Source organism: Leiobunum rupestre, chromosome 4 (genome assembly GCF_980474605.1).
Source record: "Leiobunum rupestre chromosome 4, qqLeiRupe1.1.hap1, whole genome shotgun sequence".
NCBI lineage: Eukaryota > Metazoa > Arthropoda > Arachnida > Opiliones > Sclerosomatidae > Leiobunum > Leiobunum rupestre.
The window spans coordinates 41,335,574-41,352,623 of NC_143387.1; the positions used below are offsets into that span (position 1 = coordinate 41,335,574).

At 35.3% G+C, this 17,050-nt stretch overlaps 1 protein-coding gene across 1 annotated transcript in view; it reads left to right on the plus strand.

The window, feature by feature from the left end:
- Positions 1-10,088: 10,088 nt before the first annotated feature.
- Positions 10,089-17,050, plus strand: part of LOC149947837 (alpha-2C adrenergic receptor-like) — a 119,328-nt gene continuing 112,366 nt past the window's right edge. Inside the window, exon 1 of the mRNA XM_090171609.1 lies at positions 10,089-10,152. The gene's annotated coding sequence lies outside the window, so the exon portion shown is untranslated. The remainder of the gene's footprint in view (positions 10,153-17,050) is intronic.

Genomic DNA, 17,050 nt, shown 5'->3' on the forward strand with positions numbered 1-17,050 from the left:
GGTTGGCAGCCGACCAAATACCTACGGTTGTTAAAGTAAATTTATAGTCGGTAAATGGTAGGAAGTTGGATGCATGATGATGGTCGGCAGCCGACCAAATGCCGACGCTTGTTAAAGTCCATTTCTAGTCGGTAAGTGGTAGGAAGTTGGACGCATGGTGATGGTTGGCAGCCACTCAAATGCCTACGCTTGTTAAAGTCCATTTCAAGTCGGTAACTGGTAGGAATTTGGACGCATGGTGATGGTTGGCAGCCGACCAAATACCTACGGTTGTTAAAGTAAATTTCTAGTCGGTAGGTGGTAGGAAGTTGGGCGCATGGTGATGGTTGGCAGCCGCTCAAATGCCTACGCTTGTTAAAGTCCATTTCTAGTCGGTAGGTGGTAGGAAGTTGGACGCATGGTGATGGTTGGCAGCCGCTCAAATGCCTACGCTTGTTAAAGTCCATTTCTAGTTGGTATGTGGTAGGAAGTTGGTTGCATGAAGATGGTCGGCAGCCGACCAAATGCCTACGCTTGTTAAAGTCCATTACTAGTCGGTAGGTGGTAGGAAGTTGGACGCATGGTGATGGTTGGCAGCCGCTCAAATGCCTACGTTTGTTAAAGTCTATTTCTAGTCGGTAAATGGTAGGAAGTAGGACGCATGATGATGGTCAGCAGCCGAAAGGCCTACGTTTATGAAAGGTCCATTTGTAGTCGGGAAATGGTTCAATTAGGTCAAATATTTCTTAATCTGTCATGTTCGATAAATGGGTCTTAGATAGAAAATATGGGATCGTACCTACCTTGACCCAACGCACACTTGGTTATACATAAATAAATAAGTAATTTTTTAAATATACTATTACTAAATAAAAAACATATAAGTTTTGAATACCGCCATTTTTAGGCTTAATGCGTATTTTGCCGCAGTAGTTTCGTTTACGCCGCTTGCTCGTAGGCAAATACTATGGTTACGCAACAGACGAAATTTTTGGAGTACTATATGATTGGCTGAATTTGAGCTCTGACTCCTATTGAATGACCAGTAGAAAAATTTAAATCCGGGTAACAGAATTGCTAGTTGTTTTTCTGATTTATTTCTGGTGAAGAAACGATTTAGTAAGAAAAAATGTATGAGTAAGGCTTAGGGGTATTATGCTACTCATGATAATATGAGCAAAAAAGTATTATTATTATAATTTTCCGCGCTATTATAAATAAATGTAACAATTATCAATTAAATATAGTATGTTTCAAAATATTACGATTTATCTTGCTTTAAAGGGGCTCCAAAGTTCGGTGGCAAAAAAGAAAAGAAAATTGAGCATGCTTTTCATTCCCACCAACCCCTCACTCCGCCTTGGTAGAGTCAACCGTAAATTTCGCACTTTACTGACTTTACACACATTTTGCCACCGAACTTTAGAGCCCCTTTAATTACAGTTTTTGGACGGTTTTCATACAATAGTTGGTGGGTAAGCTCTTCCTAAGCTGGCAACACTGCTGAGAGGAGAAAGATAACTAGCTAGAGCCCTGGCAAAATACAAGTTGGGAGGGGAGAAGGGAAAGTATGCCTTGGGGAGGGAAGGAAGTTAAAACACAAATAACGCCTCGTAGTGAGGAACGGAGGAACTCAGTAGCACTGGTCAAAGTTGGTGTATTTTTTGATTTTTCGTCGTTCTGCGGAGATGCTATCGTCATCTACCTACGATATAATACCATAGACTAAAAAAGATCCAGAAAGGCAACAATAAATAGTCTTTTATGTGGTCGATCTCGAGTCGAGCATTCATTAAACGTTTAGCATATGAAAGTACCGGGATTGTCACACTTTTGGTAATTATGTCACTTAATTTTGGCAAAGCGTATATACAGGGAACCCGTATTGTGGGAATTAGGCTGAGAAATAAGGAACTTTTTTAAACTGGACCTGTGGCCAGTAGAGCCTAGGTAGTTTAATTAAAAAACTGTCCACTTACCAATTTTAACCTTCAAAATCAGGCTTTCATAATTTATGGTCAAATTATCTATTCTTGACCCACCCGAGGGAAAAACTTAGAATTAATGAAGTGGTCACCAGGGCCACTAACACCCCAAGCATTTAATTTTTAAACTGGCCCAGCTAATTTTTAAACTGGCGATAGGCCTATGATAGTGCCTTATTTCTCACACTGGTGGGAATACAGTTTTCCATTCCAGGATACGGATAATTCATATTCCTAGGTCTAAGAAACGATAAATCCAGAACATGACCTTTATTGTTTCTTAGCCCATACTTAAAACGAGTCGAATCCCCAAAATTGTCTTTGTGAAAGTGAGCTCTAGCCAAGTTGAAAAGACTTTTACATAAAAGTACGAGGTGAGCCCGAGCTAAGTCATTACGGACATCTATGTTTCGTGATACTTTAGTGAAACGATGGTGGCGCATTTGTTTTATACTTTAGGAAGGTCCCATTACGCTACAATATTTTTAATATCTTTTGAGATGATTTGCTGTAGTTACTAATTTTGTGGATGTGCAGCCCTCTGGGTATTTTTATTGTAAACCTTAAGGCGAAATTTATTTCGTAAAATTTTAATACGCATCATTTTGATTGAAAGAAAATAGGTAAAAATATTTATTTATGATTATAAACTGATTTTGTAGTAGTAGTTCAGCTATTTTTTTAAGAATTATGAGTAGTTTTATTTTCTAAAGATACCAGACATCTTAAGGCTGGTTCACACTGGCAGTGTTTTCCTGATTTTCTCTATTTTCTCGTTTTACCACCTTTTCCCGTTGTTCTGGCGCACGGGAAAACGACTGTACACACGGAAAATATTTAACGGGTTTTCCCCCGTCAGCGCTGCCGGTAAACGAGAAAACGGAGAATTTTTTTTTGAAATATCTCTACTTTATTTTCCCGGTTTTTGAAGCTCTTTGAGTTCGACTAATCAGCGAGCGTTTCGCTGTCACGTGATATAAGGAGCGATTTTGAAAGTCTTTAAAAGTAGGCTTAAGAATTTTTGCGTCTACCACGTGACGACATAACGCTCGCTAACTGGTCGAGCCCAACGACCCTCAAAAAAAGGTTATCCGTTTTCTCGTTCCCCGGCAGCGCTCGCTGTGATAAAATCCGGCAAATTTTGTCTGTGTGTACAGTCGTGTTCCTGCGCGCCAGAACCACGGGAAAAGGTGGTAAAACTAGAGCCACCTACACTCGTTTCGGTGGCATTAAGGCAAAGCTAGTGCCATCTAAATTTATAAAATGTAACTTGATACTTTGAATTTGTGTGTTTGACTCGGTATTGGATTTTTCAGTTGATTGAGTGGTTCATTAAAAAAGCTTATTGAATGCGTAGAGCAAGCAAACATTAAACATAACATATTTTTACATTTCTTGTATGTTTCTATAAGTCTATAATAATTTTCAATTGGGAAATATTTACCGAGAGTTGTTCAACCAGCGACATGCAGCGATTTTCACAGGAAGAAAATCTCCTTCTATCACTAGTATGAACGAATTTCAAATTTCACGGAAGCTAAGGATAATTAGTGCTAATTACGTTGAAGAAAAGTCGTAACACGTGTTAGTAGACTATTTTTTTATTTAGTTCATACTCCCTTTAAGGATAAACCCAGCGAATGTGACAATTTATGTCAAGTTTGCCTGTTGTTTGGTTTCTTGTAGAAAGTTAATTTTTTATAACATGTGTTCTCGAATTTATTCAGAACAATGGTTTTGATTGGCCTCATAGTTAGTGTTTAATAAATCTTAAACTTGACGAACCATCTCAAAATCATGAACTTTTGAAATTTTAAAAATACACTGCTTTCAACAGAAGATAGATTCAAAAATGGACTTTCTACATCCGTGTTTCTTTTAAATCTTTTATTTTGATAACCAATGAGCTTCTTCTGATAAAGATTAAAACTTGTAGATCTACCTTATTTCATATATATGTGGGTGTTGGTAAATGATTGTGTTAATTTTCAACTCATTCGTACATGGAAATTTTTTTTATATGATATATATTAATATATTTAGTTTCAAATAACCTCAATTATTTCAGTTCGTTGCAATATGGATAATTTACTTTTCTCGTTTTAATGGCTTCCGCAGGAATCCATACCTCTACTTGGAATGCTTATCCTGCCGTATCGCGTATGGTAAGATCACTCTGACGGCTTTGGCCCCGCCTACGAGATAAAAAAAATCCCCTCTCACGTTGTTGCTTGTTAATTTAACATAGTGACGTCAAAAAAACCGTCAGCCACATCGAGACGAAAATCTGCGATAAGCATTCCCAGTAGAAGTTTGGATTCTTGGCTTCCGAGATATCTAATGGTCAATTTTTGGGGGCTCTTGGTTGCCCAAATTGATTTTTCAACCAAGAAGGTTTTTCATCTCATTGATGTAGCATCCCAATCCTGTAGCTTTGACTGTACAAAAGTGATTGCGTAATCAATTACAGACTTTGCACTACCAGAGGCTGTACTCACTGTAATCGGTGTACAGAAATTCAGGAAGTGGTTAGACCCTCGGGTTAACCTTACGTTAGATTTTAGAATTTTTTACGTAAATAACTATGATGAGTCGGTATTTGATATTTCCAAGACGTCACGGGGACGTTTGGTTAACTCACCCAAAAATGTATGTTCTTCGATAATTTCTAATATTCTAGGAGCAACAAACACAGCACCCCATACAAGGAGAACGCAACCCGTCAAAAGTCGTGCATTTTCTTGCGTACATTTTTCATTGGCTAGACGCTTTAGCGCCTGCTGCCGTCGGAAGGGGAAAATTCGGAAATTGTCATCCCCCCGCCCGTAAAACGTTCAGCGTAAACGCTCGTCCAATGAAATTTGTACACAGCACTGTGTTAGCGTGTTTAAAGGCTAGCTGCGTTCTCCTTGTGTTTGTTGCCCCTAGGCTGTAATAACTATTAAGCCAAATAAGCGCGTGCTTAGGGGGCACCTCAGACATTTTCATTTACCAGATTTGCCATGGTGCAAAACAGAAGATGTACAACTAAATGAAGTTCAGATTTATATGACAAAAATAACTTCTGTCTAGTTAGCTGTAAATTTAACTATTTAGTTGGTTACAAAAGAGCAAATGAGGTAAGAGAGCTTCTATTCAAGCTAAGGCCAATCTTAATTATTTTGGCCTGGTGACATCTGTATACTGAAAACGTAACTAAGAACAAATCCGAATACAGATAGTGCCAGAGACCCGTAGCCAGCCGGGCCCCCTCAAAAATAATTTGTGCCCCTAGAAAAATATCAAAGTAAGTAAACAAAATCAATAAAAAATATCCTATTCACATATTATATTAAGTTAAGTCAAACAGTTCAAACTATATTATTTACTTTGGTGTACCTTGCTTTATTATATTAAAGTTGAAAGTTTTTAGCTGTAGCAGAAACAGTAATATGGCACGTAATCGAGTAGAAATATTGATTGAACTATACTAACTAAGATTAATTTTCCGTAGTACTGTAGTCTGTATGATACTGTACGGTGTCGTCGTGTATTCAGCTTTACCCAAGTATACCAACTGCAGCTTGTTTCCCTTTATTCCCTCCTTCTAGTGACGTTCAATGGTTCACAACAATAGAACGTTTTCAATTGGTTCTCAAGTCCAAGCATGGATAAATGTGTGGTAAAAATTAAGACCAAACTAATCTGATTGGAAATTCAACTTCGATTTACCTATTATATAAATTTAATTTTTATCTATTTAAACCACGTGTTCCAATGTCAAACGCCAGTTTGGCCCGTGTGAACCTATAAGCTCATTTTAAAGTAGTCATAGCCTCATAGGTCTTAGGAAATAAATTAATTTTTAAGTGTGCCCCCTTAGGAATTTTTCGGCCCCCTCGACTCAAAAATCTTGTAGTGCCAGACTCGGACTGCCGGCTACAACCGCATGGTAGCAACTAATGAAACCGCTACTCCTGTTGGCTCTATTTCTTCCAAGATTTACAGGTGGAAACAGTAGCGTAGCCAGGATTTTAGTTCGGGGCGGGGGGTGTACACAATTGAGGAATAAAAATGTAGAATTCTGAAGGTAGCGTCGTAAGTCGCGCATACACTTAAGCCTCGGTCACACTAGAGCTTAAAACCCAGTTTAAATCGGTTTGAATGCCAGTTTTGACCGCCGACGATAATTCTTGGTTCACACGTGCGAAATCGCTTCACTCCCATTCGCTTATAACCAAAGGCTTAACGTCATTTCAAATTATGACCAGAATTTTGATAATACTAAGGTGTAGGTGCCAAATAATTAGTTAATCATGTTTACTATGGATACTGTATTATTATTGGACATTATTTCGAATTTTATTCCCATTATATTTGAAAATACGAGTAATTTTACTTCCTCGCTTTGTCGTTTTGAAAGCGATTCTAAGCGAACCGACTTGGACGAGTTGCTTCCCGAACCAACACGAAGCGATTTCTCACGTTGGTTTTGAAAACTAGTTATCTAAAACGAAGCGATTTTAGGGGTAAGTGTGAAGCTCGCTTTATAGTTTCATGGTAACATTATTTAACACGATCACGCGTGATCGTACGAAGCGATATTGGGAAAGCTCAACCGCCCTCGCCATGTGACGTTCGTGGGGAGGTGACGACGACGAAAGATCCCCCAGTGGTGGTGTTGTTCGGGAAACCTGTCAGAGTCGCGGGTTTTCGGATGGATATTTATACCCGCGACTGGAGACAGAAGCGATCGAGCCTCTCGCTGGGGACCCGAAAATAAAAATATCCCCGAACGCTGGAAGAATATCACGTACGCAATGTGCGGAATGATAGGCGGAAAAGCACTGGCGGGTAGATAATGCCCGAGCAGCTTCCAAAGAGCGACCTCTGGGGAGAGATTCTGACGGCGAAAAGTCATCGTTTTCGAGAGTGGTTAAACGCGACTGTACAACGACAAAAGCCGAAGGACATTCCGCTAAAAGTACAAAATAGAGTAGGCTTACGGTGGTAAATTGTTTCTGTCTCCGAAAAAGTGAATTCGCGTCACTTTGGGCCATCGAAAACGTCGGGATGCGCGCGATTACATTGTCGTTTAGAATCTTCGAATTCTTCCGTCTTCGCGGAGAATTGTTCGCGCTAATAAATGTCTTTCGAAATATTTCGGACTTACTACACGCTTCGAATACCGCCGCCATTTTGTTACTATTTCGTGGTTGTTCCGCTGGAAAATTGTGAAATTAAATCAATAGACATACCCGTTTGTATAATTTTCGAAGATCACGAGCTACGAGGAACGGTTTCAATTTCGTGTTTCGACAAACATGGTTCGCGCAGTTTTTAATATTTCTGGTACGTTGCTTCTAGAGTAATAATAATAATCAGCTAAACTAAAACCCTTGGCACCACCCTTGGCCCAAGTCATCAAGCGATTTTTAATGGCTTTAATTCAGGTGGCCGGGTTACAACGCGGAGGAGTGTGGTTGCCAGCCCTTTACGCCACGCGAATCTCACAATTACACTTCAAGCAAACTCAACGCTTGAATAACTCCGAGTTAACCTCAGTAAGTTTTGATGGAAAGGGGAAACCGATAAACTCGAGGGAAAATTCCTTTAACTAGTGGAGAGATAACTTTAAAACTCAACACAGTGCCATAAGCTGGGATCGAATCCAGCTCCTTTCGCTGCCTGCCGAAAGTGCTAACCACGACGCCACCACCACAGATGTTTTGCTAACCTATTACTAATTCCAATTCCAACTAGCTGCTCTCGGATAATATCACAACTTCATTTCATATTGCGGACAAATACGTTACAACACAATATGATGTGCGCAAGCGCAGTCACTGACAAAACAAATAGTATCAAATTTCGAAAAACTGACCTAGATGGCGCCGCTATAAATAGTGAAGCTAAGTACTTGGTGTCGCCTAGGGTGTCGCTTTGGTCGATTTCTGAAAATTAGAGTGGCCAGGTATAAGTGACGTCACGCAGGCCAAACGGAAATGACACTAGCCCCCCCCTTCCCGTCAATTTTAGCCAATTCTAAGGCAAATTTTCACAAAATAGAGTGGAAATTTATAGAAACGCGAATTTTCGGTCAAATACTTACTATATATAAACATTGACAAAACCGAAACAAGTATAATTTTTGTTTTAAGCAGAATTGCGGCTTGATATTAGGATAGTCACGCGAAATCCTTACGCTCTGGACCGAGGGGCTGATCACTCCGCGTAATCGGTGTACAGAGCCGTACCTTTGACTGTACTAATGGGACTACGCGTAATCTTTGAAGTCCCTGCCTTTGGCAGTGGTAGTCTAAGCGTAATCTGGTGTACAGACTTTCTAAGAGTGGTTAGCCCCTCGCTCTGGACTTCCGTGATGCCGCTATCGCCTCGTTGTCATTCAGTTTACACATTTGACGGTATAACCAGAGATCCTGGCAGTTATAGAGATGCGAAACTCCGTCGAAAACCTGACAAAAAATGCAAGCATCAGCGCCGCCCTTCGGCCGGAAGGAAGCGCCCGTTTCAAGCCGAGAGACGCAAAAATTGTAAACAACGGTAACAATCCTAGGATCTCTGCGATTACTCCCCACGTACAGGCGTCGCTGCGATCGGCAAAAATTTGAAAAAAACTGGTTTGCTTAGGGTATAGGGAGTTTCGCATCTCTATAACTGCCAGGATCTCTGGTATAACTATTCCCTAGACCGCTGGGCAGTCGCTTTTCGGTGGAAGCCACAAAAACAAGTAAAAAAATCCGCCTCTCACCTAAACTTTTTTTTCTTGCCGCGAAGCACTTTGAAAAGGAGCCCAATTGGGCGGTTTCCCACCCATCTGGCAACTCTGCTGGCAACCTCCAGTGGCGAGAGTCGAACGGAATACTTATTTTCATAAAATTATTGGTCACTCTCTCCAAGGATCCTATATGTTAGAAGGATATGAGGCGAGGGGCGAAAAATGGCAGCGCTGTCGGTGGGTCATGCGCGATAGAGAATCCGTCTTTAGATTCCGTCAAGGACAAAACATGGAGGAAGCACCGCCAAAATTTGTCCTTGAGGGAATAGAAACAAGACGTCCCACGGGCTGGCCGGAGGGCTACCTATCCTTCTAACATCCTTGCTCTCTAGTTCCTTGCGGAACATTGCTGCCAGAACATTGATAGCTTTAAATGCTGAAAAAAGCTCAGCTGCCATTTGTTGGAAATTCGTAGACGTTTTCGCGTTTTAAACGCGGTATCCGTGTGAATATCGAATTTAAACCTTCTACTGGCATAGTTGATAACTTCTAAGCTCCTCCCCTTGCCCCTACACTATAAATTTGATCCGGATACATTCCCATTAATCCGCGCTTGGTACTGGTAATCTTTTACGAGATAAGTATAAGGGAAGCGCGTGTTTTTAAAACCCTCGTACAAAATTCAGTAGTAGATTCCCATGGTTCCATAAGACATTTTTCGGATTTGGCCACGGAATCAGTAGCATCTACAATGAGAAATAACGTGTAGTCAATGTCATCAATCACCAAATTGTTTTGGCGTTCTACTAATTATTTCTAATTACTTACGAAACGGAAAGCAACGAAACTTTATAATTGGGTATTTTAAACGTAAGCGCTTCGTTTAAGGGGGAAGACTATAGTAAAAGCCTCTTTTTCGTTCAAGCTGAACGTTTTAGTTTTAACAATTACACAATCGAATTATATTTTTATTAATAGGCTGAACCTTCCTCTAGTGCTCAAAATAATTTTGATAATTCTAATATTAATAGCGAGATATAAGGCTATAACTAAAGGGTAGTTTGGGCGCTTGCCCAACATGTTTAGCTCCGGGGGGTCCGAACTAAAACGTAATAATTAAATAACTTTGAAATTTAAAATTGTCAAAATTATTTTAAGCACTAAACAAGAGGCTGTTCTACACATAAATATTAATTTTATAAGTTAAAACACAAAAATAAAACCATTCAGCTTGAAATAGGGCGAAACTAGACAATGGCCACTGTAGTCTTAATCCCCCTTAATAACAAAATTAAAGGCGGTAACGAATAATTTGCAACTTACTCTTTAAATGGGCGAATCTCTTGCGAATGTGATTAAATATAAATGTGTACTTTTTATTGATATCTATTTTCCTTGTTTTACAGATGCATTGGTAATTGATCAAACTCTTCATCGACCAAAGCCAATGAAACTGCATAAACCACATCGGTAAGTCAATTTCAATGATTCATATTATCCTTGGATAAATAGATTTAGACCAAACACGACGGTTTAAACTAAATATCACAGTGATATATCATGTAACCATGAGGCCATAATAATTATACTTATTAATAATAATTAATAATTTTTTATTTAAATATTTTACTGGGAACTATTCACAGAAATAAAATCGCCTCCTAGTGATGAATAGGAATACTTATGGATAAGATTATAAACAATTAGATATAGCGTGTTTGTTTTAAATATTTAAATATTCGCAATATTTTGCTATTTGGTAAATTATTCGACTCACTATTTGATATTTGATCGCTTAAACTGTTATTATTTCTCCCATAAAAATTCTTTATTATTAATAAATATTAATTAATCTCGGACAATTGACACATTACCTCTACATTATGAGGTCTAGTAAGTTTTCTTACCTGTTTTGTATTCTAACATGGCGGTGCGAAATTAATTCTGAGATCGACTCAAAGTATAGTTCACAATGTCACTACCGTGTTGCGCTATTTTAATATTTTTTACTGTTACTGTAAAAAAATTCTAAAACATTCACCCAAGTGTCATACTTACTGTCTATTATGTTGCTTAAGATTTAATTGACATTATTATTTTATTTAATATAATGTAATGTAATGTAACGTAATCTAATGTAATATAATAAAAATTCAGACTGGTTACCGAATTCTCATGAAGGATTTGAGGTAATGATCAATTAAATGATCATTGTGGTCCAGTAAGACAAATATAAAAAACCAATGAATTTTGTTTTCGTTACAATTATACACGTAACCATTGTAAAATATTGAAAAATTGAAACGACGATTGCTGTGCCACAGAACGAGTAACCAGCGAAATAGCTTTTCTAAGAACTAAAGACCAATATTAGAAAACTGTCTACCTTTTCGAATATTCGAATATTTGATCAGAAAAAAACAGATATTCTCAAACTTTCTGAAATATTCGATTTGGTATCCGGTAAAATTATTTGGTGCTAGCAAATATTTCGAAGACATTCAGTTCCTAAGCAAAGCTATTTAATTCGATCGGTGGCTATTTCATTATTCTAGGACAACACCATATGTCAGAACTAAAATCACAATTGATTCCTTTTCTGAGCATTACATTATAGTACGGGTAAAAGAGGCCCAAAAAGAGCTCTCCAGCGGCAAAATTCGTCCCAACTTGCAATGTGGCCTAAAAATTATATTTTGATGTCTACTTTAAGGATCCGATGAGTCCGCAACGATGCGGGGTGGACAACACAGTTTTTGGGGGGCAAGGGGGGCAGGAGGGGGCAGTTGCCCCAAAATTTGCTTTCACCGAATTGAGCCGTGTTTGGTATTGTTCCCGGTGTTACATTTCACCCTGAGTCGAATGCGACCAACCACATGCCCGTAAGATGAACCATTTCCGAGTTATGGCCGAATTTGTACTGAATCGCGTGGTGTTTTCTCTAATATGAAAAAAAATCCCCAAATGTTAAATTTAGCAATCCGGTAAAGTTGGGTATCGTTTCTGTACTATGTTTTAACGTTGAGTCGAATGAGACACGCCGCGGATCGCTGGGACTACTAGTTTTGGAGGTATGACCAAACGTACACTAAACAAAGGTTTTTTTTCGGAATTTCACTAAATGTTGAAAACCATTTGGCCAGGACCAACCATACTTTCGGATCGTACGTATTATTTTGTGCCGAATCGAATGAGACGAACCGCAATTCCGTAGGATGAATAGTTACCGAGCTATAACAAAATATGTGCGAACCATAAATGGTGTTTTTTTCAAAAAGTTCGAAAATATTCATTTAAATCCCACCCGTGTCTACAAAGTTCTCCCCGGACGACCACAATGTATTCATCTTTCATACTACTAACAAGGAGAGTACCCGAGGTGTTTATTGCCGAGTTTGTTCAAAGTCGGGCGTAATGTAGACCTATATGAAATATGAAATTTCCCAAAAGGAGACGTTGCACTACCCATTCGATTTTCTATGGCAACCGAAAATGTTTTTGATCACTTAAAACAATAAAATCTCCATTTACGAAAATTTGGAAAAATTTTGAAAATCACGAAAGTAGAAGGAAAGTGAGGTCGACACTCCGATCCCGGGGTCGGGGTCAGGTTCGGGATCGGGGTCCGGGATTTAAGGGGTGAAATGAGGGTAAAATAATCGAAAAGTCAATGTATTTAGGGTATTTCTCGCGACGATTTGTTTTCCCGTATATCAACATATTGTGTCCAGGCCAACTTGTTCATTTATCTACGCTTATCTCGAAAGATACTTGAACGTATATCTTATCAAGCTTTATCGTACGGAATAAGTTGAAATGATGTAAAAATTGATAACCTAGGCGACGCGTGCGCAGATTACCCCGGGGGACGCGGTTAATTTGAATTTAAGAGTGTTTTGACGTCATTGAATATTCGTTGTTAAAGTAGAATGGAAATATTTTTAAACTTCATTTTAATATCATTGTAGTACGCTTGACACTTGAACCAATCTCACGAGTATTTCTTAAAACGAATATCTCGATCGCGTTTTATCGTACGAAATAAGTGGAAATTATGTAAGTTGTATGATTAATAACCTAGGCAGGAAGATAGCGCGCGCGTGCGCGGATTACCTGGGAGGCGCGGATTGCCCGGGCGCGCGGTTAATTTGAATTTAAAACATGGATTCCCTCTCCGAAATAATTCATGTACCCAAAATTGGACCGCAAGTTTTTTTCTTTTAGGGGAATCTCTATGGGAGTTTAACATTACAATAAAGCTAATAGGTCCAGTTTGGGGTACTTTTGGTCCGAAATGGGGTACATAGGGCCGAAAATGGTGACTTTGGTCGTTTTAAGGGTACTTTTGGTCTATTTTGGTCCATTTTTGGGTACATCAGAAAAGCAGTTGGAAAAACGAAGAGCCTTATTTTTTTTTCCACCCATCTCCAAACTCCAAAAATTTATTGCTTTAATTTATTTATCGCTTCCGTAGGTATAAAATAAGATAAAAACCACTTACCTATATTTTAATTACGGTAAATTAAAAATACTTAATTAGTGTACTAAGTTACGTTTAAAAGAACCTTTTGTAACAATTCCAATATGTAAATATAGGTATAAGGATTGAAAAAATACTTAAAGTGGTTTTACTGATAAACTCTAAAGGAATTTAACTTTAAAGGGTATCTTAGATTATTGTTTTTAATTTTATTCAAGTTGAAAACGTATTAAGAGTCCTTCAAAGTACTATAAAAGGATTTTATTTACGAACTTAATTCATATTTTCTTCAAACTTTCAATTCGCTTTTATTACTATTTAAATACGGTAAAATATAATTCTTATACACAAATATAGTCAGAAAGATACTATAAAACACTAAAATTAAAATTAAATTAAATTTGTGTGGATAAGATTTGTAAATATCATTTTGAAACTAATAACTTTCACGCTTTATTTAAGTCAAGCCAATAAAAACAATTACCTATATTTTAAATACGGTAAAATATAAATACATTTCCGATATGTAAATAGGTAGAATAACACTATGAAAAGTTCCTTTTTCTTCTTTTAATACGACAACACACAACTCTGATACGCAAATATATAAAGAAAATATAAAAAAAAATGACTCTACGTTCGATACGTTAAAATACATTTCCGATACACACAAATATAGATAAAGAAATACTATAAAATGTAAAAAGGTAGAAAAATACTACACATTAACCATTATGAATTTAAGCTTACAACATCCTTCACGTATAGAGCATAACATATATGTTCAGAGTTAACTTGTTTCCTCGTTATCTTTATCGCATGTGTTTTAAATAGCGTATGGAATAAGTTAAGAATGTACTGAAATGGTGTATGTTTAAACCTCGTAGAATAAAGAGTAAAACATATGTTCAGAGTCGGCTTGATTACTAAAGCGAATAACACAGAGACGTTTCAGGTGTAGTCACGTAGGAAGAAAAATACTACAACACTCTCTATACTCTACATTCAACACGTTAAAATATACTTCCGAAATGCCAATATAGGTAGTAAAATACTACAAAATCTCTATACTTTACCTTCAATACGTTAAATTACATTCCAATATGTAAATATAGGAGGAAAAATACTACAAAAGCCTCTTTTCTTGGCGTTCAATATGTTAAAATAGATTTCTGAAATGCAAATGTAGGTAGTAAATACTACAAAATCTCTATACTCTACCTTCAATACGTTGAATTACATTCCAATATGTAAATATAGGAGGAAAAATACTACAAAAGCCTCTTTTCTTGGCGTTCAATATGTTAAAATAGATTTCTGAAATGCAAATATAGGTAGTAAATACAACAAAAGCCTCTTTTCTTGGCGTTCAATATGTTAAAATAGATTTCTGAAATGCAAATATAGGTTGTAATTACTACAAAAGCCTCTTACTCTACGTTCAATACGTTAAATTAATGATATGCCTCCGATCGAATCGTTTTTTTTCCTATTTAAATTAGAATTGCTTCTAGTGTTCGGCAGTCGATTAATTATTATCCACAAATTTTCCGATTTATTTAAAAAACGTTGGTAAAAAGAATATCATTTTAACTTATTTAATTGTTTTTTTTACCCAACCAAGCATTTATTTGAATAAAAGTGGTATTTATTTAAATAACCAATAGTTAAATAAAAATTGTTAAATGTTTAAATAATCGAAAGTGAACAAGCCTATTTATTAAATAAAACAAACAGACTTTAGAGTTGATAAGATTTGTAAATATCATTTGAAACTAATAATTTTCACGCTTTATTTAAGTCAAGCAATTAAATTTTTAAAAATGAAAGAAGTTAAACAATATAAAAATTTGTAAATATTGTAAATATTTTTAGGTAATAAAGAAATTAAGAAATGTTTTAATTAAAATATCTTTCATTTTCTACTACATTTTTAAAAATGAAAGAAGTTTAACAATATAATTATTCTAATATAATTTCAAAATCAGGTATTATTTAAAGTACAAATGCATAATTTAGTGAAGCAATTCTTATTTAAATACTTTTATTTAATTAATTTGTGTATCTGAAATGTATTTATTGAAAAATAAGTGGGTTTTACTATTTATCACGGTTTTTTATATATATATATATATATATATTGGAATTGTTACAAAAGGTTCTTTTAAACGTAACTTAGTACATTAATTTATTTTGGAAGTTCAAAACGTATTAAGAGCCCTTCAGAGTACTATAAAAGGATTTCATTTACAAACTAAATTAATATTTTCTTCAAACTTTCAATTGGTTATAATTTGAATTTAAATGAAAACATCATGGATTATAGGTGCGTAATCTACTATTAGACCGAACGGTTTAAAAAATACTTAAAGTAAGTGGTTTAACTGATAAACTAAAGGAATTTAACTTTAAAGGGTATCTTAGATTATTGTTTTTAATATTATTCAAGTTCAAAACGTATAAAGAGTACTTCAAAGTAATTTAAAAGAATTTTATTTACGAACTAAATCCATATTTTAGAAGTTAGTTTGTATGAAATACTTACTAATACCTGAAAAATGGACTTTAGAGTTGAAAAGATTTGTAAATATCATTTGAAACTAATAATTTTCACGCTTTATTTAAGTCAAGCAATTACATTTTTAAAAATGAAAGAAGTCAAACAATATAAAAATTTGTAAATATTGTAAATATTTTTAGGTAATAAAGAAATTAAGAAATGTTTTAATTAAAATATCTTTCATTTTCTACTACATTTTTAAAAATGAAAGAAGTTTAACAATATAATTATTCTAATATAATTTCAAAATCAGGTATTATTTAAAGTACAAATGCATAATTTAGTGAAGCAATTCTTATTTAAATACTTTTATTTAATTAATTTGTGTATCTGAAATGTATTAATTGAAAAATAAGTGGGTTTTACTATTTATCACGGTTTTTTATATATATATATATATTGGAATTGTTACAAAAGGTTCTTTTAAACGTAACTTAGTACATTAATTTATTTTGGAAGTTCAAAACGTATTAAGAGCCCTTCAGAGTACTATAAAAGGATTTCATTTACAAACTAAATTAATATTTTCTTCAAACTTTCAATTGGTTATAATTTGAATTTAAATGAAAACATCATGGATTATAGGTGCGTAATCTACTATTAGACCGAACTAATTAAAAAAAATACTTAAAGTAAGTGGTTTTACTGATCAACTCTAAAGGAATTTTGGAATTTTCTAGAATAGCAAAGTAAAACTAAAACGTAAACCAAGTTTAAAACGAAACTAATAACTGGGAGAAAGGTTGAAATAAGTAATTTTTTTTTGATTTTTCGTTTTTTAATTTTTGAGTTCCCTATATTATTATAAACTAAATTAAATATAATTTTTGAAAATTTGTGATAAAAGATCTGCTCCTTCGTGTTTTACATATATTTAAAAACTCGAGATTTTAATGAATTGTTTTCAAAGCATGAAAAATATAGCAGATCCTTTGATTTTAATTGTAGTTAGTATTTACTTATTAAAAAAGTCGCTAGCTGACTTGGAGCTGGTGTAGTTAAATTTTAAAAATGTGTATTTTAAATTTTGTTTGTAAAAGTTTTTTTTGAAAAAGTTTAGTATTATAGTTTAAATTTATTAAATAAAATAAAATATAAATTATACATTTGGTTTAGTATTTTACTATTGCAAGTAAAATTAATAGTAATTTCAATTACTTTTTTAGTTTTTTTTTGACAAATATGCAAACTATTTAGTTATTTCAAAAACAAATACGTCGAATTATTTGGTATTCGAAATACTATTGGTTAGTTTTTATATATTTAATTTTATTTTTCAGAACAATTTCTCTTTGTCTAGCTTCTTCTAACTTTAATTTAGATGGCCT